The 25,843-nt window shown below is 51.2% G+C and overlaps 1 protein-coding gene across 1 annotated transcript in view; it reads right to left on the reverse strand.

Moving 5' to 3' along the window:
• LOC101606490 (DAB2 interacting protein) overlaps window positions 1-20,626 on the reverse strand; it is a 191,541-nt gene extending 170,915 nt beyond the window's left edge. The window contains exon 1 of the mRNA XM_045142021.1: window positions 20,609-20,626. The gene's annotated coding sequence lies outside the window, so the exon portion shown is untranslated. The remainder of the gene's footprint in view (window positions 1-20,608) is intronic.
• Between the last annotated feature and the right edge of the window lie 5,217 nt (window positions 20,627-25,843).

Genomic DNA, 25,843 nt, shown 5'->3' on the forward strand with positions numbered 1-25,843 from the left:
AGTTACGTTAGACAGCCAGCCAGGGAAGTGCCTTCATGGGCTTTCAGTCCAGTGAGAAACAGAAACAAGCCTTAGGAAGTCATAAATAAGTGAAGATATTTCCAGAAAAGTCCAGGTTTACCAAAGGGCCTGGTGCAGGCTCTGGACCTCTGAGCCTTGCCCTAGATGTGGTGGGATGGCAGACTGGGCCTCCTGTCCCTCCACGTCACCCTTCCCAGCTCTCCACCACTTCCTTGAGGCAAGGAAAATATTTTAAAGTATAAGTAGGTTTTTTACCATCCTATGTTTGAACAGATGATACTAATTTTGGACTTAAATCAGAAATAAGTAGCTAAACCTCAATTATATTTGAGGGGAAAATGGCACCTACAATACTATAGCGTATAGCAGGGAAGCAAGGCGATAGCTACTTTCCCCTTGACTACTGTCCTCACCCCAAGAAAAAACCCTGGAATCAAAGTCAGTTAAGGACAGTGGCCTTGGGGTGTTGTTATCACGACTCACCTCCCCTCATGCTACCAGCCTGTTACTTTCTTGGTCAAACCCATCCCAAGCTGGCTGCGAAAGGGGTCAAGTGGCCATTTAGCCTCCTTCTCCCTTCTGGGGGGGCAGGGTGGAGTGGGGTGGCATTTTTAAACCATTACAGCTGACATCTGTTAATTATTTCTCTGGTTCTGTTTTGCTTTCACCCACACCATTCATTGCTCAATCCACCTCGCAGCTCCAGCCCTGAGAAGTGGAACTATCACCTCCCAGCAGAGAGGTAGTCTGGGGAAGCACAGGCCCCTCCTGCAGGCAGTGAGCCCAGCCACGGGGCTCAGATTAACAACACCCACGTGGCCCTCCAGATCACAAACCAAGAAGAACAGAACTCAGACCTACACCAGAAATAGGGGTCCCCATCCCCAACCCTCCTCAAGCCCTATAATGTAGAGGTACTCACTGTGTTCCTAAGAGGTATCCCTCCTAACCAGACCAGGCCATGTGCTTACAGAACCCCCAGTCTCTCCAGGATGATCCCCATTGTATAGTGTCCATAAAAGGTAAGTTAAGTTCTCCTACCCTCACCCCACCCCAGAAGCCACGGGGAGGAAGACACATACACCACGCTTTTCTGGCTGGAGGCAGGGGCTGCACTATGGAGACCTGCATCTCTCTTTGCAGGCCCCTGCTCATTCTGGGAAGGTAGAAAGGACAACGTTCTAGGAAGGGGAACTCTGAGAATAAGGGTATGGCTATGGAGCAGGTAGGAGGCCAGAGAACATTCAGCCAGCTGGCTCCTGGGTCTACAGGAGGGAGCTGAGGCAGAGAGTCTCCTGATGGAGCTCAGAGGACCTTGAACACTGAGCTGAGAGGTGGGGTGTCCCCAAGGGAAACAGGGCATCCCTTAAGATCTTTGAGCAAGGGACTCCCATCAGGACAAGCTTTGGCAAGCTCCCTCAGAACTAGAGAGGAAAGGGGAGAGGAAGCAGCTAACTAGAGAGGAGGCTGGGGTTGAATTACCCCGCACCCCAATGGTCAGTGAAGACAGGGTTGTGGGTGAGAGATGGTGCCCAAGGGGAACACTGAGTGAGTGGCAAGAAGGGAAGAGATGGGAAAGGAAGGACAGAAAACCCTTGGCTGAGGTTCCTAGTCCAAGGCTGTAAAGTGCGGCCTTCATCTGCAAACGGGAAGTTGTTGGCCTGGGGGAGGAAGTGTCTGCGGGGGAAGCAAAGCACCAGGCAGGCAGGTGTGCCCGTCCACCCCTAAGCACCTACTACCTCTGTCTTAGCAGAACACATTTACAAGCAGGATCGGGAGTACTCTGGGTTCAGAAGACACTGGCACCCTGGGCATGAGCAGTCTTCCAGGTGAGGACTGGAGGGTGAGAAGAGGAGTGTACCACAGCAGCATCCGCGGGCCAGAAGAGCACAGTGACTGGGCAGCCGACCTTCTCGTCTGCCCAAAGGCAGATGCCCAGGCCAAGCAGTGACATCACAGCGTCAGAGATAGGAAAGCCAGCAAAAAGCAGCTGACTCAGCCAAACCCACACATCCCTTCCACCACCTTGGGAAACAGTGGGTTTGCTGGCCAGTCAATGCTGGCATTTTCAGTGGGGAGAGGGGCTCCTAGGAGTCAGAGGTAACCCAGTGGAGGCTGACAGAGTAGAAGAAAGGGCAGTCTGACCCAGGATCCAGCAACTTCCTCCAACAGCTGGCCTGGGCAGACGGAGTAGGAGCCAGAGCCACCCCTCTGAGTGGAAGGACCCAAAGGCTGCAGCAGGGGGGTCAGAGCTGGGAAGGACCTTTGGTTCTTGTCCTGCCTTTAGGATCCAAACTTGGAAGACAATGACCGCTCAAAGCACTTGATGACTAAAAAATTTGACTTGCTAAATTTAGCCCTTAGGGTGGGGTAGAAACAGTGACTTCCACCACCAGGCCCATGCTGTAGCCTCATCTCCTGTTTAACGCCTTGTGGTAGCTTGAATGTAGAATGCCTTCCATAGCCTCATGTGTTTACGACTGATCCTCATACATAATCCCTAGCTAGAGAAGTCTTTGGGGGGTGGAACTCTGCTGGAGGAGTTAGGTGGTGGGGCAGGCCTTGGGGTGTTACAGCCCAGCCCCCGCTTGCCGCTCTTAGTTCACTCTCTACTTTCTCCTGGCTGTGACACTTGGCTATCTGCTCCTGCAGATGTAAATACATCTGCTTAAACTTTGCCTCAGTTTCTACATCTCCTCTCTCTTATGTAGTCCAATAGAGAAAATCTTTCAGTCCGCACTCCAATAGAGACAAGACAGACAATCAATAAACATGTGTGGATTCTGTCACCCCAGTGAGCAGTCCACTCTTGTCACAGGCTTCCCCAGTGTCTTCAGAGTTCTGGGGGCCAGCCACTTCCAACAACGGTTACCCCTGTCCCTTGCCCTGTCAATACAATTTATCTCTTGACTCTGGAAGATGGTACAGATAGGGCCAGCAAGAGCTTCCAAGCCTGTGTATTTAAAGTTTGGAAGAACTTTAAATATACCCAGTTGTTTTCAACCCTTAGAAAGTGCTTCTTCCCCTGCAGTACAGGCCATGGAACTCAGGCCCTCAGACATGCTAAGCAGGCGCTTCTCCACTGCATTACACTCCAGATTGCATAAAAGCACAACTCAACTGGGACTCAGGATGATGGATGCTTGGCTCCCTTGCTAAGTGTCCCACCCTGCCACCAAGCCAGAACACCTAGCAGTAGCCACAGATTGCACCCCTTTCTGTGAAACCCAGATGCAGTTGCAGGATCCGTCTCAATGCCAGCGCTGTGGGGGAAGTGTACTCCCTTTGGATTATGGACACTGGAGGGCCTTCCGCCTGGATATTGTACCCATGATGTAAGTTCCTTCTTGGGGCAAAAATGCTTCTGCAAACCTCCATGGACTTTAACATTCATTCAGGACATGCACGTCATGTGCTTATGGGTCTCTTGTTCTTGTCTGGGTTTGCACCTCTTCCTAATGGGACCAGCCTCCAGTTTTCCTTGGGGGTTCTTTCTCCAACCCCAGCTCAGTGGACAAATGGAGTTCAGAACTGGGGAAAACAGGAGCACAGAGGCAGACAGACAAACCGATGTCAGTCTGACTCCAGCCCATAAACCTCTGACTGGCTTGAGGAGGGCTCTGGTCCCTGCTAGCTGACCCAAGCACAGAATTGGACCCTAAATGACATCCAAAGGTGATAAAGAGGCCCTGTACTTCAGGGGCTCCCAATCCCACAAGTGGTTAGACACAGACTCAGGTGTCCAGGAATAGCACCAACTCCAGCCAAGCAATTAAGGGAGCCAGAGGAACTGCCCCTCTCCTAAGAGACCCCTCCGTTGCTGTCTCCTAGTCCTCTCTACCCATCTGGAGACTCAGAGGCCTGGGCCACTCCTCATTAACTACCTAGGGGCCCTGCTTCCTCGTCTATAAAAGGAATCTGCAAATGCTGTGACACCCAGCTGAAAGCCATGCAAAGGAGGCCTTTGTCATGGGGCCACCCTCCCTGTGACAAAGGAATCCCATGGGTCTGTATGTCCTTTTACCTTAGTGAGGGAGGATAGGGACTCCATGGAAACCACTCCTCCACAAGACCCTTAAGGTGACAGTGAGTGGACTTCCAGCCCAAGCTCTGCCTTCCACATCCACATACTGACTAGGTGACCATGAGGAAGAATTCCCTTTTCCCATTCATTGCAGATTTCCCCACTGAGAGCCAGACATCCTGTCCTCCCCTTCTCCAGAGACAGCCAGGCCCTGAGCTGCAGGTCCAAAGCCAGCATGCGGGTCTGTCCAGGAGTGAGGTCAGGCCAACAGGCAGCAGCTGCTCTCCTCAAAGCTCTCCCAAGGAGCTTCTGCTGCCTCCTGCGTCTCCTAGGAGATTGAGGGTGAAGGCCAAGGCCAGGGTCAGGCCAGAGCCAAGGCCTAGCCCAACAGAGCTGCCTGAGGCCCACGGCTGCTGACATGTCTCTCCTCTCACTTCCCCAAGCCAACCTGCCCCACTTCCAGACAGGACAGCACCTTGCCACCCACAATGAATTCACTGACAGAGGAGGAAATACAGACCTAAAAAGTGCTTTATCCACAGTCACTGTTCCAACCCACACCAGCAGCAGCTGCCAGGGCTATTGCCTGTACAACAGGGGGTGGGTACTTCCCTGCCTGTGAGCCAGCACCCTCTCCTAAGACAATATTCACTGTCTCTGAATTACCCACATCAGTTACTCCAAGGGAGAGAACTCAGGCAGACAGACAGTAGAGTAAAAATGGCAGATAATTCCCACCGGCAGGTAACTGCTCCCCCGAGAATTTCAGGTAATAAAACCAAAATCTGAAAGAAAGCATTTTCCCTGGGAAAGAGAACGTGGGTGGGATAAACAGAAGGCTCTTCCCTCCCCTGCAGTCCTCCTGCTTTTATGGGCTATGCCCCCCCCCCACTGCGAGGAAGACATGGGGGCATGGGAAACCATGGGGTTGGGGTGGGAGTACAATGGGATCAATTTAGGGGTGCTGAGGTCTCAGAGGACACCTAACACTTGTGTCCTTCCTTGGTTTCCTGCTAGATGCAGGGTCAGGACACACGGTGGGAGTTAATGTCCCATCTGAACCCCTTGAGGGAGGAGGTCCTTGGCCGTCACACCCTGCCCTTCTTGGCCACTCAGCCCTGGTGTCCCCATGAAGGACCTGCCACAGACCCAGGTGGTGAGGAAAGGACAGATCGCTATGTACGCGAAGCCAGTTACCAAGCCCTCTGGGCCTTGGTTTTCTTAATTGTAACGTGGTCAGATGTCATGAAACTGTTATATAAATAGAAGTGGCTTACAGTGCCACTTGTATCCTATAGTTTGACGTTTGGAGATTTTTGTTTTTTTGAGGTAGGGTTTCACTCTAGTTCAGGCTGACCTGGAATTTACTATGTAGTCTCAGGGTGGCCTGGAACTCAAGGTGATCCTCCTCCTACTTCTGCCTGTAGAGTGCTGGGATTAAAGGCATGTGCTGCCACGCCCACCTTTGGTTTGGTGATTTCTAAAATAAACAAAAGTTGTCAAGTCTCAGCCAGGTGTGGTGCTACACGCCTTTAATCCCAGCACTCTCAGGAGGCAGTGGTAGGAGGATCACCCGTTGTTCAAGGCCACCCTGAAAATACAAAGTGAATTCCAGGTCAGCTAGAGTGAAACCTTATCTGGAACAACAACAACAAAAAAAAAAGTCAGCAGGTCTCTTTTGAGCAGGACTTCTCAGAGACTTCAAAATCACTAATGTAGATTGGCGTTATACAACAAAGCATGACGCACGTGGCCTTTTCCTAACTCCTGTTCTACCAAGCAGCTAACCGGCCAACCATTCATGGCACATACCCAGGCTGACAACAGTGGCAGGCATTTGGCACAAGAACAGAAGAAGACATTCAAAGGGGGTGGAGTGGGGGTGGGGCACAGGAAAATTTCACAGAGGACAGGCACAGTGCTTGGGATAAGTTCTAAAAGAAAAAAAAGGAGGGATTCTATTGGCAGAGAGAGGGTAGGGGACCGGAGCTACCCAAAAAGAGGGCAGCAGTGGGACAGCCGAGGCCTCCTGGGTCCTGGTTATTATCTTTCCAGGAAAATAAAAGGTAGACAAGGAGGAAGATGGTCATGGGATAAAGAGAATGTTGGAAATTTTTGAGAGTGCCAAGTGCCTAGGCAGGGGCTGGTGAGATGACTCAGTGGGTAAGAGTGCTTGCTGTGCAAGCATGAAAGCCTGACGTGGCCTGATTGGTCCCAAATCCAATTCTCCAGCACCCATGTAAACAACTGGGCACGGCTAGTCTTATGAGAAGTGGAGACAGGTGAATAACAACAGAGGACACCCAGCTTCTCTGATCTCAATGAACGCACACAGACATGCATGCTAAAAATAAAGGGGGGAGGAATGGAGGAGGAAGGCCTGGGCCAATACAGTGGTTCAGCCGAGTGCACATGCCTTTAATCCCAGCATTTGAGAGATCAAGGTAGGAGGATGCATCACTGTGAGTTCGAGGACACCCTGAGACTACAGAGTGAATTCCACATCAGCCCGGGACAGCACTTTTAGAACTACTTGCCAGGCCTGGTGGGAAGTACAGCTCTCAGGTTCTCTCTGCTCCGGAGCCCAGTGAGGGGCTGCTTGAGCTCCCGCGGCTCTGGCTCCACTGCAAGAGGGCAGACCTGAGGATTCCAGCACATCCCCTTCAGCCCACTGCCTTTAACCACTGCACTCGCCCATCCAGAGTCACAAGGGGCAGAGCAAAAGCCAGCACCACCAGCAGCAAACAGAGCACAGGTTCCTAGTCACCCGAAGTGCTTTGTTGTTGTTTTAAAATTTCTATCCCACTGGACAGCACTTTCCAAATACACACGCAGGTCATTCGTTCTGGATACTTAAAGGAGCCTTTCCCACCATCCGTGAGTGTGCACAAAGACGCCCAAACAGCAAGTGGCACTGAAAAGAAAAGCCTGTGGTCAAAACCATCAATGCCCTCGGCAAGACTGACGTTTCCCAACTCGAGGCTGCCTGTGGAGCTGTTCCAGGCCAGCGTGAACCTGAGGACCCCCTATCTTCATCACCAAATATGTCAGAAAATCGTCGCCATCAGGGAAGAAGATACCAGGCCCCCTTCCTGCTCCTGCACTGGAAAGGAAGTGAAATTGTGTGCCTTAATTCAATTAGGTAATTAACTAGACAATGCTAAGAGAAATTCCAGCAAGGATATAAATACTTAGAATCCCTGCCCTTGTGGGTGAGGAGGATGTCAACAACAAACAGGAACTCAGGCAGAGGTGGGAGGCGGGGGCTGAGGTGTGTCTCCTGCCAGGGCGGTTTCTAATTACCCCTGCCAGCTTTGTGATAAGCACTTTGCAAGCCTTACCTCACTTAAGTCTCAAAACAACTCCATGACGTAGGTGGCACTATTATCCCCATTTGATGGAAGCTGAGGTGCAGACAGTGAAATGGAAATGACCTGCCTGAGGACACACAACAGCCCCGGCAAATCCAGCTAGGATCCCAAGTCTTCTTCCGCCAGGACCCTCTGCTCCTACCCCCAAATCATGGCCAAGAGGAAAGGGACTCTCAGGCCACCTAGGCTCAAGGGTGCAAACTAAGTGGGATTTGACATCTATGGGCTCCTCAGGAATCTTGTCTGCTAGGCCTGGGGTCACCATCTTGGCAGTATGGCTGAGTCAGGAAACTGGATGAGCTTGGGCAAGACTATAGCCTCGCTTCCTCTGGGAAGCCCCCTTGACCCTGGCCCAGGGCCTAGCTATCTATACCAACTGTGTGGCTGTAGGCCGGACATGCTCTCTGCAGTGGGAACAGAGGGAGGGAGGAGTCAAACCTCACACCCCCTGAGCTCTGCCCACCTCCTCCCATCACCTCCCCCAGCAGGCAGGCTTCAACCACAACCACAGCAGGAAGTTCTCAGGGTAAAGTGGATGAGGAAGGACTGCAGGTGTCTTAAAAGAATGCTTGCCTGTATTAGCCCCTTCTCTGCCTCAGAGTTACTCCCTTAAAAACTCACATCCAGGGCTGGAGAGATGGCTTAGCAGTTAAGCGCTTGCCTGTGAAGCCTAAGGACCCCGGTTCGAGGCTCGGTTCCCCAGGTCCCACGTTAGCCAGATGCACAAGGGGGCGTACATGTCTGGAGTTCGTTTGCAGAGGCTGGAAGCCCTGGCGTACCCATTCTCTCTCTCTCCCTCTATCTGTCTTTCTCTCTGTGTCTGTCACTCTCAAATAAATAAATAAATAAAATTAAAAAAAAAAATAACTCACATCCAGGGGCTGGAGAGATGGCTTAGCGGTTAAGGTACTTGCCTGTGAAGCCTAAGGACCAAGGTTTGACTCCCCAGGACCCACTTAAGCCAGACACACCAGGTGATACACACAAGGTGACACATGCATCTGGAGTGGCTAGAAGTTCTGGCATGCCAATTCTCTCTCTCTCTCTCTCATAAAAAATATACAACACATCCAGCCCAGAGTGGTGGTGCAGGCCTTTAACCCCAGCACCTAGAAGTAGGAGGATCACCAAGATGAGTTTGAGACCACCCTGAGAGTACGTAGTGAATTCCAGGCAAGCCTGGGCTACAGTGAGACACTACCTTGAAAAACAAAGCAACAGCAAAATATACCCAGAAACCTTTTTTTTTTGGGGGGGGGAATGACTTGGGTCCCTAGATCGCTGTACAAGAAGAGTAGGGGCAAGGGAGACAGTTCAGCAGTTAAAGACACCCGCGGACAAAGCCGGCTGACCTGAGTTTGATTCCTAGCACCCACATAAACCCAAATGCAAAAGGCAGTACAAGTGTCCGGTATTCATTTGTAGCAGCAAGAGACCGTAGTGCAGACACAGACACATGCATGCACAAATAAATTAATTAACATTTTTTTTAATTTTTTTAAACTTATTTATTTGAGAGCGACAGACACAGAGAGAAAGACAGATAGAGGGAGAGAGAGAGAATGGGCGCGGCAGGGCTTCCAGCCTCTGCAAACGAACTCCAGACACGTGCGCCCCTTTGTGCATCTGGCTAACGTGGGACCTGGGGAACCGAGCCTCGAACTGGGGTCCTTAGGCTTCACAGGCAAGCGCTTAACCGCTAAGCCATCTCTCCAGCCCTAATTAACATTTTTTTAAAAAGAAAAATTGAAGTTTATAATCTTTCCAATTTGGATGGTTCCCTGTCCAGAACTGCTTTTCCATGGCGGGGTCGGGGGGAGGGGGATGCAGGTCAGCAGGGCAGTAAGTGCTGGGGAAGGGCATTGGCTAGAATATCCAAGGATCACGTGATTTTTCTTAAAACCCCTCAGTAATAATAATGAACTCTGTCTCCACCTCCCACCCCAAGCCCAGGATTCGGTGGCCAGCACAGACCCTAGTTCCAAGCCTGGATTAACACCTTACTAGTTAGTCACTCCACACCAAGAGAAATGCCCTCAGCGGCCCCCTCCTCTGGGGAAGAAATGGGAAAGGAATGAATCACCTCAATGCCAAAGAGCCAGCAAGCGACAGCGATGGGAGGAGGGGACTAGGGACGACTCTAAGCCGCCCTTGCTCGGAGGGAGCCTGTGCACAGCCACACTTGCTTCCCTCTGCTCTCACTCTGGCTGCTCAAGTAGTGTTGGAAGGGGAGACCCAGAATGAGGCGACTGTGTAAAGAACTTCCTGTCACTCCTTTCCCATCCGACTCTGCTCAATCTCCTCTGGTTTCTCTACTTCCAAGACTCCTCAGGAGTCAGCCATGAAGCTGGCTGGACACCGTGTACTGACTGTGGAGCCAGGAAGACATGTGTTCAAACCCTGCTCTACCCTTCCCAGCCTGGTGACCTGCAGCAAGTCACTCCTGGACCTCAGTTTCTGTCACTGTCCTTGTGAGACATGCTCAGAAAGTGTGAGCTGAACAGAGCCCCACTGGCACAAGTGGTTAGCATGAGGTACTTACACAGAAAGGGTGAGCGGCTAGGTATTTGTATTACAACCCAGAGAGGTCACATGTCTTGCCCTGGTTCACAGAGCCTGCACAGAGCACAGCAAATGCCAACACCAGGTTCCAGGCCTGGTCCACAGTCTTGACACAGAACCCCTTAGCCAGGAAGCGATACAAGGCATAGCTGGAGTGCTGATCATGCCCCAGGGGCTTCCCCAGACTTACAGTACATGGGCCAAATATAAAGTCCCAACCAACATTTTTAAACACACACACACACACACACACACACACACACACACACACACACACACCAGCAAGTAACTCAGTGAAAGTTCCCAAACCTTGGCACCCTCCTCCATGGAGAGGTGAGTGGTGAGCTCATGCCTGTGACTAAACATACACTGACGCCAGGAACACTCCATGAGAACCCAAAGGCTTGGCTTCCAGCCCCAGGAGGAGCCCTGGCTGCAAAACCAGGGTTTTTCTAGGGTTGGGGATCCCGGCTCTTGGGGTCCAACACATAGGGAGTCTCATCAGGGCAGGGAAGCCTTGTATTGCAGCCAAGGGTCGGGCAGACCCTGAAGGTTGGGGCGGGTGGGGGGGGGGGGGGAGTCCCGGCTCTGCACTGAACTTGTCAAGAAATTTTAGGCGAACCTGGTTTCTAATTCCAGTTCTAAAGTGGAAGTGGATGGATGACAACAGATTTTCTGATGGTCTGTTCACTGGGGTCCTGTTCAGCTGCTGGTCTGCTCACCAGGGGTCTTGACCTCCCTGGGGAAGGAGCAGAGTTCATGAAGGCACTAAGGGAAAGAAAGTACAGTGTTGAGGAAGAGATGGGGCAGGCTGTCTGGAGGGAGAAACAGACCTGGGCATGGTGATGCATGTCTGTAATCCCAACACTTGGAAGATGGAGGCGGGAGGATTAGGAGTCCCCAAGGTCCTCCTTCACTATCTAGGAGGGTTGGTGAGGCCCCTTGGGAAGGAGAAGTAACACAAACCTCCTTGAGGGCTGGAGGCTTATCCCACACAAGTGAGGTTTCAGAGCATCCCACAGAGGGCCTACTGAGTCACGCTAGGAGAGAAGAGCCCCCCCTTACGCAGCTCCCACTTTCTGCGCTCTGCCCTCCGCCCACCACAGGAAGCTGACAGTTGGACAGCCCAGGACACTTAGTTTAAAAACTAGAAAAGGGGCTGGGGAGATGGCTCAGTGGTTAAAGGTACTGGCCTGCAACGCCTGACAGCTCGCGTTCACTTCCCCAGACCCACATAAAGCTGGATGCTCAAAGTGGTGCGTGAGTCTGGTGTTTGTTTTCAGAAGTGGGAGACCCTGGCATGCCCAGACTCTTCCTCTGTCTCTCTCATAGAGAAATAAGTTAATTAATTAAAAAAATAAAAAGGGAGTTGGATGTGGTGGCTAACGCCTTTAATCCCAGAATTTGGGAAGCAGAGGTAGGATGATCCCCATGAGTTCAAGGCCATCCTGAGAATACATAGTGAATTCCAGGTCAGCCTGGACTAGAGTGAAACCCTACCTCAAAACACCAAAAAAATAAAATAAAAATAAAAAGAGGCTGGAGAGATAGCTCAGCGGTTAAGGTACTTGCCTGCAAAGCCCAACAACCCGGGTTCAGTTCCCCAGTACCCATATAAAGCCAGGTGCATGAAGTGGCGCATGCATCTAAAATCCACTTTGCAGTGGCTAGACATCCTGGTGCACCCATTCTTAATGTCTCTCTTCTATCTCTGTCACCATGCAAATAAACAAAAATATTAAAAACTAAATTAAAAAAAAAACTAGAAAAACCTGAGAAACCCAAGTACATACTTTCCCCCAAGCTAGCTCTCTCCAGAATCCAAGAGCAGCAGAAAATGTGATCTCCTAGAGCAAGGAAAGGTAGAGATGGGTGGACTTAAAACTGAGAGAGCCAGGTGTGTTGGCATGAACCTTTAATCCCAGCACTCGGGAGGCAGAGGTAGGAGGATCACCATGAGTTTGAGGCCAGCCATCCTGAGACTACACAGTGAATTCCAGGTCAGCCTGGGCTACAGTGAGACCCTACCTTGAAAAAGGGAGGAAAAAAAAAAAAACAACTGAGAGTAAGCTGGGGTTAAAGGTGCTTGTTTTCAAAGCCTGCCAGCCCAGGTTCAATTCTCCAGTACCCATGTAAAACCAGCTCTACAAAGTGGCGCATGTGTCTGGAGTTCATATGCACCAGCAAGAGGCCTTGGTGGTGTGCTCATAGTGTGGGTGGGTGTGTGTCTTGCAAATTAAAAAGAAAATAATACTTGAGTTACAAAATTTGTTTAACCAACCACCAAAAAAAAAAAAAAAAAAAAAAAAAGAAGAAGAAGAATACCTGTACCAAAGCCAGAGCACGTGTCACCTCACTGTGGTCTTGACATAGCAGATCACCACCACACTCTAATCAGCAATGGCTTGCCACTGCCTATAGCATCATGTTCACACTCAGTTATTTTTTTTTTTTCTATAGTGCTGGGGATTGATCCTAGGGCCTTGTGCTTGCTAGGTAGGTACTCTACCACTGAGTCACATAGCCCTAACATCCCCTCCCTTTCTTTGAGACAAAGTCTTACTCTGTAAGCGCAAGCTGGACTAGAACTCATTATGTGGCTAAGGCCAGCTTCAACAGTCCTCCTGCCTCAGCTTTTTGAGTACTGGGATTAGATGTGTGAGCTGCCACGTCTGTCTCAGAATCCTTATGGAAGTATTCCAGGTCCTGAATTTGGGGTCCCACAGTGTTTATGTGCCTCCCCTCATTACCACCTCCTCCCTCCTTGTTCTAGCCTGTCACAGCCTCTCCTCCCACTCCACCCTGAGTCTTTGCCCCTGGCATCTTGATTCATCCCTGGCCTTTTGCCACCCCTGTCACTTTGCTGAAAAATCCACTTCTGTTACTTCCATGACCCCACCCCTCTTGCAGCCTGCTGGAGTTGGCCTCATGTGAGTCCAGAATGCAGATGTACAGGCTGGAAAACATGCCAGGTTTCTGCCACTAACTTTTGGGTGACCAGCAAGAAACTGGGCAGAGCCTTCCCTGTGCTGGTGAAAGCGGGCAGCCCAGCCTCTGTCCACATTAGTGGCGACGGCTCAGCCACTCAAGGGGAGATAATGGAGCCAAAGGGCCCTGCACAGTGTCAAGTGTGACAGGATCCCACGGGATTACGAAGTCTATTTTTAACTCCCCACATCCTGGCTGAAAAACAAATCCCTTACACACCCTGGCCGATTCCTATCAGGGGGTGACATGGCCTTTGGGGAGTCTCTCCTCCCGGAAGCAACGCAGCACTGAGGCAGCCCCGGTGCCAGGAAAGCCCCGAGGTCTCTCTCCAGCCTCCACAGTGTCTGGCTGGGTCTTCACTGCCCCCACCAGAAAAATGATCATTTCCTGGTGGACTCAGTGGTCACATATTTTCCAGCCTGTAAAAGCCAGGTCACAACACATGCTAAGAAAGGCTGGTCGCTCCTCTTCTTATTCAGTTACCTAGTGTCCCCTCTCCTTGTCCTTCTCTGACAAAGTGATACCTGCTCTGGGGTCATCTACAGGGGCCAGCCATGAGATAGGTACCTGTGCTAGGGTACTAGGCCAAGGTGGGAGTGAAGACAGGTAAACTGCTCCCATGGAACAACCAGTAGCAAAGAAAGGGAGTCTTGGTGCTTCACGTACCCCCATGTCGATAAGGAACTCGAGAGACATCCAGCATCCAGCCAGGCCATCATCCATCCCTCCCCTCCTTCAGTATCCCTAGCTGCCCTCCAACCTTACTCCAAAATGGTTTTTATTGTATTAAGCACGTATCTATTTGAGAGAGAGAAAAAGGCAGATAGAGAAAGAATGGGCAGCCAGGGTCTCCAGCCACTGCAAACGAAATCCACACATATACCACCTTGTGCATCTGGCTTACGTGGGTAATGGCTAATGGAACCTGGGTGCTTAAGCTTCACAGGCAGGCACCTTAACTGCCGAGCTCCCAAGATGATTTTTTAATAGGTACCAGTCATGAGTTAAAAGGAGATAAGAGATTCCTTACCCAGGACAGGGTCTCCTGTCACCTGGCCCCCCTGCATGAGCGCTAGCTGCATTCTTCTGTTTGGAGTGTTGTAGATGGAACCCATGGTTTCATGCATACTAGGACTGACCAACACCCCATACCTGAATTCACAGACATCTATTCCCCAGGGCCCTACCTCCCCCAGGTATCTTTGCATTGAAGGGAATATAACTAGGAAAATGACCCCAACATATGCAGCCTCGAGGACGAAGGCTGACTACACTCCTGAGGCACCCATAGACAACCTTCTCTGACATAGTGTGAACCCCATGGGGAGCTCTGGTCACAGGAGGGAAAAGCAAGAATCCAGAGCTGCCTCTTTCCACCTGGGTGGGCTGCCCAAGTGTCCCTGGTCCCAGAGCCTTGGTTTCAGGAGAAAGTCACTAGGAGACTGAGAGGGACCTAGATTTAGCCAGCCCTTCTGAGTGAATGCACTGTATATGCCTGACAGTTTTAGACAAATGTGGTTTAGCATCAATCTCTGCCTTCATTTTTGCTTTTGCCATTTTTGTCTCTGGGACTCCAGAGCCTTCTCTCAACTCAGGGACAGACCCTTCCCATGGAAACTCTGTGCTACCTGAGAAAAGACACAGGACTTGCCTCATGGCCCCTATAACCACATTTGTGAGCCCAGTACAATGCCAATGGCCCCACAGACCCTTCATGATCTCCAAATGCTCTCTTGAAACCTAAAGAACCTGGTGGTTTTGTCTATACTCATTCTAGATTAAAGTTCAGACCACAAGGTGGATCTCCTAAGCCTGCTTCTAGGCCTGTTCCTCTTTGATGCCACAAAGCCAGAAAAGACTTTTTCAAAAGCCAGATCAGGGCTGGAGAGCTGACTTAGTGGTTAAAGTACTTGCCTGCGAAGCCTAAGGACCCAAGTTCAATTCCCTAGTACCCATGTAAGCCAGATGCATAGGGTGGCACATGCACCTGGAGTTTGTCTGCAGTGGCTAAAGGCCCTGGCGTATCCATTTTCTCTTTCTTCCTCTCTTTCTCTCCAAAATAAATAAATAAATAAAGTATTTTTTTAAAAGATACAGATCAGAGTTGGGGACATGGCTCGGTGAGGTGCAGCACTTGACAAGCATGCATAGGGTATTGAGCTCTGTCTCTAGCAAAACAAAAAAAAACCTTTAAAATAATAAAATTTAAAAAATAAAAAAAAACAAACAATAACAATAACAAAACCCAGCAAGCCATGAACGATCCTAGGGCAACATGAATGACTGTCCATGAATCTAGATGTCTGCCCATGATTCCACAGTATCCCTATCTGTTCCTTAGCAGGAGCCAGACCCAGCCAGAGTATAGACTCAGAGGCCACAGTATGGATGTGTTGGGGAGTTGGGTGCAAGGAAAACACCCTGAGCCAGGAGCATTAGCAAGACTGAAAAGCTGGATGAGCAGTCACTAAATCCAGGCAGGCCCTTCCAGGCCCCACCCACTCTGTGGGCACTCAGATAATCCACACAGCCAGGGCTGTCACCTCCAGAAGTTCAGGGCCCATCATGGGAGGCAGGCAATTTGGCAAGGAGCTGTTAATGAGTGCTGTAAGCCAGCAGCACTGAGCAGGAGTGGCTCAACTTTGGCTGAGTGATGAGACCAAATGGATGTGATCTCATGCTAGGCAGCTAAGCAAAGGCAGAAAAAGAATCTTCTGAAAGTTCCAGGCACAGATCAGGAAGCTGCAAGCTTACAGAGTAGAGGAAGGGGGCTGGAGGTATGGCTTAGTGGTTAAGGTGTTTGCCTGCAGAGCCACAGGACCTAGGTTCGATTTCCCAGGACCCATGTTAGCCAGATGCACAAGGAGCACATGCATCTGGAGTTCATTTGCAGTGGCTGGAGGCGGTGGTGTGCCCATTCATTCTCTCTCTCTGTCTTTCTCTCTCCCTCTTTCTTTCTGTAAAATAAGTAAATAAAATATTTTTTAAAGAAAGAGTAGAGCGAGACAGGTAGGAAGGAATGCCCAAGCCAGATACTGGGCCTTGTTCGCAGTCTAGTGCTAGGGTCTGGCACTGAGGAGGAACAAGGAAGGGTTGCAGCCAGGAAGGACTTCTTAAAGATGCCAGGCTAGGGCTGGAGAGATGGCTTAGCAGTTAAGCACTTGCCTGCGAAGCCTCAGGACCCATGTTCAACTCTAAGGATCCAGGTCCCACGTAAGCCAGATGCACAAGGTGATGCAAGTGCCCAAGGGTGTACATGAGCACAAAAGGGCACACACGTCTGGAGTTTATTGCAGTGGCTGGAGGCCCTAGTGTGCCAATTCTCTCTCTCTCATTAAATATAAATATAAATGTGTGTGTGTTGGGGGGGGGGGCTGGAGAGATGGCTTAGCAGTTAATTCGCTTGCCTGCAAAGCCAAAGGACCCAAGTTCAACTCCCCAGGACCCACATAAGCCAGATGCACAAGGTGATGCATGCATCTGGAGTTCACTTGCAGTGGCTGGAGGCCCTGATACACCCATTCTCTCTCTATCTGCCACTGTTTCTATCTCAAATAAATGAATAAAAAATTTAAAATAATTTTAAAAAATACAAAAAACAAAGAAGCCAGGCTACTGGATGCCCTGGCTATGGGAAATGGTCACAGGAGGAAAAGCAAGAATCCAGAGACTCTCCTCCACCAGCTGGGGCTCCTGGGACAGAACAGCACTTTCCTTAGGAGCACCAGTTGGGAGGAGGGAATGGAGAGGTGAAAGGAGAGACAGTTGGTGGCTTGGGAGATTAGAAGTCTCATATATGCCCTGCTTTCTTGATCCAGGCTACCCCAGCCTGTGAAGGGGACTCTAGCTTGGTTTATCCTAGAGCCCCAAGCTCCCCTTGGCTCCCCTTCAGGACCCCCAGTCACTGGCTACCATCTTGCTGTGTTCTAAGTGCAGAAGTCTGTTTCATTCAGAGGTCAGCAACCTCCCCCAAGCCCAAGCCCAGGCCGTCCCCTGTTCCCTCACCCTGTTGAACACCATGCCATACTTCATGGCAATTCCAAGTGCTGGTCACTGCCCTCCAACCCAAACCTCACCCTAAGCCCATCACGGACACTCCTTCTCCCTGCCACCCAGAGATGCAGAGGAGTGTGTAACCCTGAAAAGAACCTCAGCCATCTAGCTGAACAGCCCCACCTCCACCCCTTCACAGCTGAGCCACCCCAAAACATATAAGGGCTCTGCCTAGGTTCACCCTACCAGATCATGACTCAGGTCCTCCAGCTTCCAGGCAAGGGCTCTGGCACCCACCAGGTGGGAAGAAACTTCATGAAATAGGAAATAACAATACCAAGAATACCTGCGTATATGGTCAGGGGATCTGGGTTCAAGTCCCAGCTCTACTACTTTCCCCTCACCCCTTCCATGCACACATTAGGGCTTTAGACAAGTCACTGCATTTCTTGGACTCTGGTGATCCCTTCCATAAAATGGATGTCAATAACTCGGTGCCTTCAGCATGATCACGGGATAAAGGCAGGACAATTGCCTGTCTGTAGGAGAGATGGGAGGGAGGAAGAATGACACCACAGAGGTCCTCCACCCCACAGCCAGCACAGCCCAGCCAGGAGGTCTCAGGAGAGACAAGTCCCCAGAACTGCCTTCCAAAAGAATGGATTTAACATTTTGTGTATAATAGACCCACCCCATATCTCCCCTCCCCCAGAGGTTCTGGCGTAGCATCTCCTGAGTGGGGAAGTTAGAGGGCCCTCACACTGAGATGGAGGAGGAAGGTATACATGAGGGGTATGCACGCCTACCTCTCCAGGGTCCCCACCACTACAGCATAGCAACCTGAGCACAGGAGCCTTTGTAAGGTTCGCAAATCGTTCTAGAAGTCAGAGAGAGGCCTGCCCCCATGCCCATGCACTTTGACAGCCCCAGACCCCAATCGCTGTCCAGAGGGCTACTATAACCCACCCACAGGCAGCCATCGCCCACCACCGATATACAGAGAGCTCACTGTACATCTGGGATGAAGCCCCAAGAAGGAAGAGCAACTAGCTCAAAAGAGACAAGCCAAAACTTGAGTTCGGGCCTCCTGGGACCCATCTCCCACATTCTCTACCTAGAGTACCTTAGGGTTGTACCACACAAGCTGAGCTGTGCACAAGTGCCTGGAGTGTTTCAAGGACAGATCCCTACGCATGGAGCAGGAGGAGGGATGAGCAATTTGCATGTTACCAGGTGCCCCAGGTACTTGTGATAAAAGCATCCCAGCACACACCACAGGTTCAGGCCACTCACACCAGTCACAAAAACATGGACTCACTGATAGATGCTGGGTCTGGAGTACTGGGTTTGGAGTACAACCCAGCTCCTTAGGTGCTTATTGGTTCTAAGCACTTGGGCAAGAAGACCCTTCCTCTCCCTAAAATAGCTTATATGCAAAATGAGGGCAAGAAAAAGTCCAACCTCATGAGGTTTTCTAAGGGATATAAGGAAAGATGTTTAACACCCCAGCGCAGGGCCTGGTGTATAATAAACACTCAATAAACCATGCTGTGGTCATTGCCAAACTAACTCATTTCCACTGGAGTGAGAGCCTAAGGGAAGAGGCAGAATGCCAGGCTCTGAAGGACCACAGTGAATACCCCAACAACTGCTGCTCTGCTCGCCTGCAAGAGAGGACTGGAGGCATATGCCAGGATAAGTGGGCAGAACTAACAGGGACACAGATTTCTACCATAAACAGAAGAATTTCAGAGACGAGACGCCCAATCATGAAACCAACTGCTTCATGAGCTCTCCATTCCTACAGGACAGGGACAGAGGACCCTAGTAAGACAGACTAGTTGTACACCAGGTGGGGATGCAGCCCAAGGAAGGAAGACTGAAAAGATGGCCAGCGTATCCCCAAGGTGACCGGGGCCAGGTTCTACAGGCAGGCTTTTCTCCCATCACTCTGGTTGGCTGGTTCCTCTGCTCTTCCTGGGTATCTGCATTAGTCATCTTCAAGTCTCTAAAGCGGGTAGGGGAAGGCCTGGCACTTTGTGATCCATTCAGGTCCGAGAAGGGAATCTGTGGGATCATCTTAGATCTGGGATCTATAAGCATCTACCTTCATGGGCTTGTGCCTCTTTGCATTTTTCTCAAAAGGGCTGTTTAAGAGGGACCTGTCTTCATTTTTATTTATTTGTTTGAGAGGGAGAAAGAGAGAGAGAAAGAGGGCACCAGGGCATCCAGCCACGGCACACAAACTCCAGATGCCCACACCACCTTGTGCATCTGGTTTATGTGGGTCCTGGGGAACCAAATCTGGGTCCTTTGGCTTTGCAGGCAAGCACCTTAACCGCTAAGCCATCTGTCCAGACCACTTGTCTTCATTTATAAAAGGAGTGGAAACGGAGGCACAGGAGTGCTGGGCCCCTTTGGCAGCAAGAAGGCTCAGGTTCCGGGGTACAGACTGCTACCCTTCTGTTACCCAATGACCAAGTGTCTTCTGTGTCTTAACTCACAAAAGTCTCAGTAAGTCCCCATGAGGCAGGGTAGGACCTTTGAGCTTAGAGAAGTTAAGAAGCCTGACCAAGGACACAGAGTTAGTGAGCTTCAGAGGGGACTGAGATTTGAACCTAGGTTCTCTGGGTTTCACACTGGATGTTTGGTTTGGTTAACTCTCGGATGTATGGTCTTAGATCTAGAACACAGAAAGATGTCAACATGGAGGAGGAATAACATTGAATATGTCTCTCACTGGTGACCATAATTAAAGTGAAGGAAGAACGCCCACCCCATCTCAGTAGCAGAAGAGGGAGTAAAGCCAGATACACATATCTCAGACAACTCAAAAGAGTAGAAATCAGAGCCGGATGTGGTGGTGCACGACTTTAATTCCAACACTCAGGAGGCAGAGGTAGGAAGATCGCTGTGAGTTCGAGGCCACCCTGAGACTGCATAGTGAATTCCAGGTCAGCCTGGGCTAAAGTGAGACCCTACCTACCTCGAAAACCAAAAACAAACAAACAAAAAAAGAATAGAAATCAGAAATCCTGACAATCCTGCCCACCCCGCTAAGAATCTGGAAAACAGGTAGCTTGGGTCCCTTGGCCCACTCTATGAGCTCAAGGTGTATACTACTGGTGGAGAGTGACTCTGTAAGCAGGCCAGGAAAGGGAAAAGAGACCCTCATAAAAAGCACTGGCTAGCATTAAACAAAAACACCCCAAATAGGGTAAGGAGCTTGGCTCTGGGCAAGGATGATGAAATGAGGTCTCAAGTTTGAGGGGATGACTGGAAGCCTTGAGGATTAGTAGGTTTCTCCTACTACTCTCTACCCCAATGCCTGCTGACCCTGACCCCAGCTAGGGTGCCTTCCACATGACACCCGATACTGCCCTTTCCTGAGGACCACAATCATCCCAGGACCGCCCCTCCCGCCCCTCCCCCGCGGCCAGTGACAGAAGACAGCAAATTTTAAAGGGTCCACGCTCGGTGCATTAGTCCTGCAGGAAAGCGGAGGATAAGATAGCTATACAAAGCGAGGCCGCAGCCTTGTACTCCTATACACAGCATAAGGGGCCCCCAGATCCTCTCCAATCCAGGTCCCCGCTCGTATCCCTGCAAGTCTTGGGGCCCCCTCAACCTGATCCTCAGCCTGGATTACCTCTATGCGCCAGTGTGGCTGCTGGGCGCTGCCATCCCAAAGGCGACAGAGACGAAGCGGCCCAAGGCTTGGGTCGCCAGGTCGCCAAGTCTCCGCGTCGCGGGATCCGGGATAGGAAAGTTTCCGTCGCACTAGGGGCGCGGGCCGGGCAGGAGCGAGCTCCAGCCGGCTCCGCGCCTCCCCCGGCGCCTGCCGCGGCTCTCTGGCTCGCAGGCTCCCGGGCCACCCGGACAGCCCAGCTCTGCCAATCGCAGGCCCCGCCGCCCACAGCTCCGCCCGCCGGGCCGGGGCCCGAGAGAGGGTGGGTGGGAGGAGCGGGGGCGCACCTGTTTGGTCAATCGACCCCACATCTCCACCTCCAAGCCGGACTGGGCAGGGCTGACCCCTCGGCTGCCAGCACTCGCCCCCGCCCGGGATTTGGCCTGGGTCCAGGCAGGGCCACACGCCTTTTAGCTCCCGGGCCCTGCAGGATCGAGCCCGCCCACAGTCTCAGCCGGCTGAAGTCCTCTCCCCTCACCCCCCAGCTCGCCCCAGAAGTTCAAAGATAAAGCTCAGAGCTTAGCCCTGGGGCTGTGGGGGTACCGGACCGTGCAGTGTTTGCTTCCTTCACGCCCGCGTCACCCTCTAGCGCTCCTTCCTGGAGATCGTCGTGGGTCTGCAGACCTCATAAAACTTCTCGGTGCGACTTGCTCGGATCTCCAACTTTAGTCTCGGAGGACTGACGCTGAGTTTGGGAAGAGGACCACGATCAAGGCACCGCAGCACCGTCACTCACATAAACTCCCAGAACTCGAGCTGGCTTCTCGTGCATGCTCGAGATCCTTTTCAGAGGGTCCCCCCCACCCCAAACTCCTCTTGCCCACACACACACAACATTTAAAAGCATGGCGATTTTTATCGTCCCCATTTTCCCGATAGGAACACTGAGGCCAGAGGGAGGGCGAACGATGTTCGGACCCGAAACTTAAAGGTGGGTGGATGGGGTTCGCCCACTCCGTCTCCCCCAGCCCAGGGTGCAGACGCCTGGGTCGGCCCCGCCTGGGTTGGCGCGCCCGGCCTTCCTTACCTCGGCAGCAGAGCGAGTCCGGGCAGAGCGCTCCCGCCGGAGGCCCCAGCAGGGGCAGCGAGGCCCGGGCCAGCGAGCGGGGGACGGCGCGGCCGGTGCCCATCCCTGCCGCCGAGGGCCCCGCGTCGCCCCGCGGTCCTTCCACCCTGCGCGGCACCTGTGGCGCCCGGCGCGGAGCCCGCGGCCTCGGGGCGGGGAGGAGGGTCGGTCCCGGGGCGGCCGCGTCTCGGCTCGGCTCCCGCGGTCGCAGGTCGCCCCGGGCACGTCGCTATTTTTAGCGGGAGCTGCTCTCCCAGTCGGACGGACGGAACCAGTGACTACGGCCGCCCGTCCGCAGGGGCTGGGCCTGCCCCGGGAGAGGCCGCCGCGCGCCGCGGAAAGTTGATCCTTCGCATTCCTGCCTCGCGAGGCGGCTGGGCGGGAGGACGCCTCCGACTCCGGGGCGGTCAGCCGCGCCCAGGCCCCGGTGCTCGCCCGGGACTGCCCTGGAGACTGACCCCACACCTCAAGTGTCCCACGACAGACCCACCGCCGGGCCCTTCACTTCCTGAGGGTCTCCTGCCCTGCCCGGGAGGAGGCCACTCCGAAATAGGGTCAGAGCCCAGAGACAGAAGGTGGCACCCCGGTCAGCGTGACCGAGCCGCTTGAATATAAGATGCAGGGTCAGGGGATGTGGCCCCGGTGCGCCCAGGCGGCTTTGAAGTCTGAAGGAGCCCTTCATTCCAACACTTCCGGGTGGTGTGTCCAGCTATCTGTCCCTGGATCTATTTCCTCTTCTTGCAAAAGGGAGTTGTGGGGCTCCAAGAGTATATGGGAAGCATTTTTTGTTTAAGAGTATTATTTACGTATTTATTTCAGACGGAGAGAACGGGAGCACCAGGGCCTCCAGTTACAGCAAACTCCAGATGCGTGGTACTGGGGAACTCGAACCCAAACCAGCAGACTTTGCAAGCAAGTGACTTTAACCGCTGAGCCATCTCTCCAGCCCTGGGAAACCTTTCAAGCAAAAGCATTACATGGGAAGCCGGGTGTACTGGCGAACGCCTTTAATCCTAGCACTTGGAAGGCAGAGGTAGGAGGGTCGCTGTGAGTTTAAGGCCAGCCTCGAACTACATAGTAAATTCCAGATCAGCCTGGGCTACAGCAAGACCCTTCCTCAAAAAACAAAAAATAAAACAAAAATTACATGATGGTTATGCAAAGAAGAATCAAAGGGGATCTCTTTTTGGGAAGCCACTACCTTTATTTCAAGGGAGGGGCCCCAAAAAGATATACCTAGATCACTTGGTATTGGACAAAGGGTAAGAATCTGCAAAAATAGACCACACATGTATGGAAACTTAATATTTGGCAGAGGTGACACTCTATGTCAGTGGAGAAGGGTGACTGTACTATAAATGGCACTGAAGCAATTGGATGCCCATATTAGAAAAAAAAAATTAAATGTAATTTCTACCTCATACCATATATAAAAGATTAATTTTGGGCTGGAGAAATGGCTCATCAGTTAAAGGCCAGGGTTCAATTCCCCAATACCCACGTAAAGCTAAATGTACAAAGTGGCACATGTGTTTGGAGTTTGTTTGCAATGACAAGTCCTGTTTCTCCCCCCACCCCACCTTTCTTCCCCTCTCTCCTCCCTTCCTCCCTTTTTCTCTCTCCATCTCAAATAAATGAATAAATAAATAATTTTTAAAGGTCAATTTCAAGTGTACCAAAAACTCATGCACAAAAAAATGCACTCAAACTGAACATGGTGGTTCCTGCTTGTAATCCAAGATTTTGGGAGGCTGAGGCAAAAGGATTGTAAGATGTTTTCTTCATTTAAAAAAAAATATTACTTATTTAGTGTGTGGTGGGGGAGCATAACAGGGTATCTTGCCACTACTGCAAATGAACACCAGATTGCTTGCACAACTTTTTTGTTGTTGTTGTTCATTTTTTATTTATTTATTTGAGAGCGACAGACACAGAGAGAAAGACAGATAGAGGGAGAGAGAGGGAATGGGCGCGCCAGGGCCTCCAGCCTCTGCAAACGAACTCCAGAAGCGTGCGCCCCCTTGTGCATCTGGCTAACATGGGACCTGGGGAACCGAGCCTTGAACCGGGGTCCTTAGGCTTCACAGGCAAGCGCTTAACCGCTAAGCCATCTCTCCAGCCCTTGCACACTTTTTGCATCCAGCTTCCATGGGCAGAGTTTGGGATTTGAATCAAGGCCAGCAGACTTTGCAAGCGAGAACCTTTAACCACTGAACCATCTTTCCAGCCCCTGCAGCAAGATTAAGGCCAACCTGGCCTCATAGTTAGTTTCAGGCCACCAGTCAGGGCTAATAGAACAGTGAAATCTTGTCAAACAAACTCATAAGAGGGAAGGATTTTTGAAAGAAGACTCACAAAGCAGAAACCTTCAAGAAAAGATAGATACATTTAATTAAAATGTGAACTTCCTGTTTATCAAAGGAAGATACATGCAAAGCAATATCCAAAATATACAGAGGCCCTCTATAAATTTTTCAAAAGAAACAGTAGAAAATTGGGTAAAATAGATGATTTTTTGGGAATTTGCAAAGAAACAAGAACGCCCGACAAATATATACAAAGAGCCTCAGTAGAAATCAGGGAAATGCAAAAGAAAACCCCAGTTAAATGCCACTTGGCTCCTGTCAGACTGGTCCCAAACGAAGTGGAACAGCAGAGCTGTGGAATGCGGAGCGCTCAGCTGGCGGGAGGAAATGCGTCCAGCCCCTCCACAGAACAGCCCGAGACCGCTGAAGCTGCCACATCCTCTCAGCCTTGTCGGAGGTACCTAGAGAATGTCTGGCTCATTGCAACAGTGTACTAGGGGGGATTCTGAACAGCCACAGTGTCCATCCCAGAAAAACACATGGACGAACTGTGGAGTGGTCCGAAATTCTCTACTGTAGTGAGAGTGATTAGAGCCTAGGACCCGCCAACGAAGGGACGTGGAGCACGTTGCAGGAAGATCAAATTGTATGATACTCATTTTTAGTTTTTAAACATGCGAAACAAAACTCCATATGGTGCATTGTGATGTACAAATGTGAGTACAGAAAGCATGCAGAAGGCATGAGCTATACCATGTGACGCTGCGCTTGGAGGGGGCAGATGTGATGGGGTGCTAGGAAGGGGCTTCTCAAAAGGGTGTCTGCCTTCTTCAAAGTGTGCGTGCGTGCGTGCGTGTGTGTGTGTGTGTGTGTGTGTGTGTGTGTGTTGTTGTGTTATTACTATTGGGGATTGAGGCGGAGTCCCGGGCCTTAGGTATCCTAGGCAAGCATTTGTACCAGTGAGCTACATCCCTAACCCAATCTTTTTTTGTCTGGTTTGTTGGTTGGTTGGTTTGTCGGTTTGAAGCTGGCTCCACTGTACCTCAAGCTGACCAGAATAAACTGATGCAGTCATCCCGTCTGAGCGTTCAACACATAACCTGACTCATGGTGACGCTCTCAGTGAACCTGAAAACCACAGTAGCTTCATACCCGCTCCTCTGGAGCCCTGCCTGCCCTACTCACAGCCACGGGACTCCCCTCACCTCAGCACCTCCACAGCAAGCCTGCAGGCTCCCCAGCTCTCTCGTGCCCTCACGTGTTTGCACAGACAGTGCGCTTCTCCAGCGTGCAGCTCCTCCCTTTCCCCGCCTCCACCTGAGCGTCACAGTCTCTATTCTGAGAAGCCCCCGGGGTAGAGGGGTCTTCATCTTCGCTCTTTTTTAAAAAAAATATATTTTATTTATTTATTTTTGTTAATTTTTTTCTTTTCTATTTTTTATTGGAGAGTGAGTCAGATGGAAAGAGATACACAGAGAGAGGGAGAGGGAATGGGCACACCAGGGCCTCCAGCCTCTGCAAATGAACTGCAGACACATGTACCACCTTGTACATCTGGCTTACATGGGTCCTGGAGAATCAAACCTAGATCCTTAGGCTTCGCAGGTAAGCGCCTTAACTACTAAGCCATCTCTCCAGCCCTCTGTATGTATTTATTTGAAAGAGGCAGATAGAATGTGCATGCCAGGGCCTTTAGCCACTGCAAAAGAATTCCAGATGCATGTGCCACCTTGTGCACTTGGCTTTATGTGGATACTGGGGAATTGAACCTGGGTCCTTTGGCTTTGCAGGAAAGCACCTTCATCTTCTCCATCTATCTCCAGC

This window comes from Jaculus jaculus, chromosome 1 (genome assembly GCF_020740685.1).
Source record: "Jaculus jaculus isolate mJacJac1 chromosome 1, mJacJac1.mat.Y.cur, whole genome shotgun sequence".
Lineage (NCBI taxonomy): Eukaryota > Metazoa > Chordata > Mammalia > Rodentia > Dipodidae > Jaculus > Jaculus jaculus.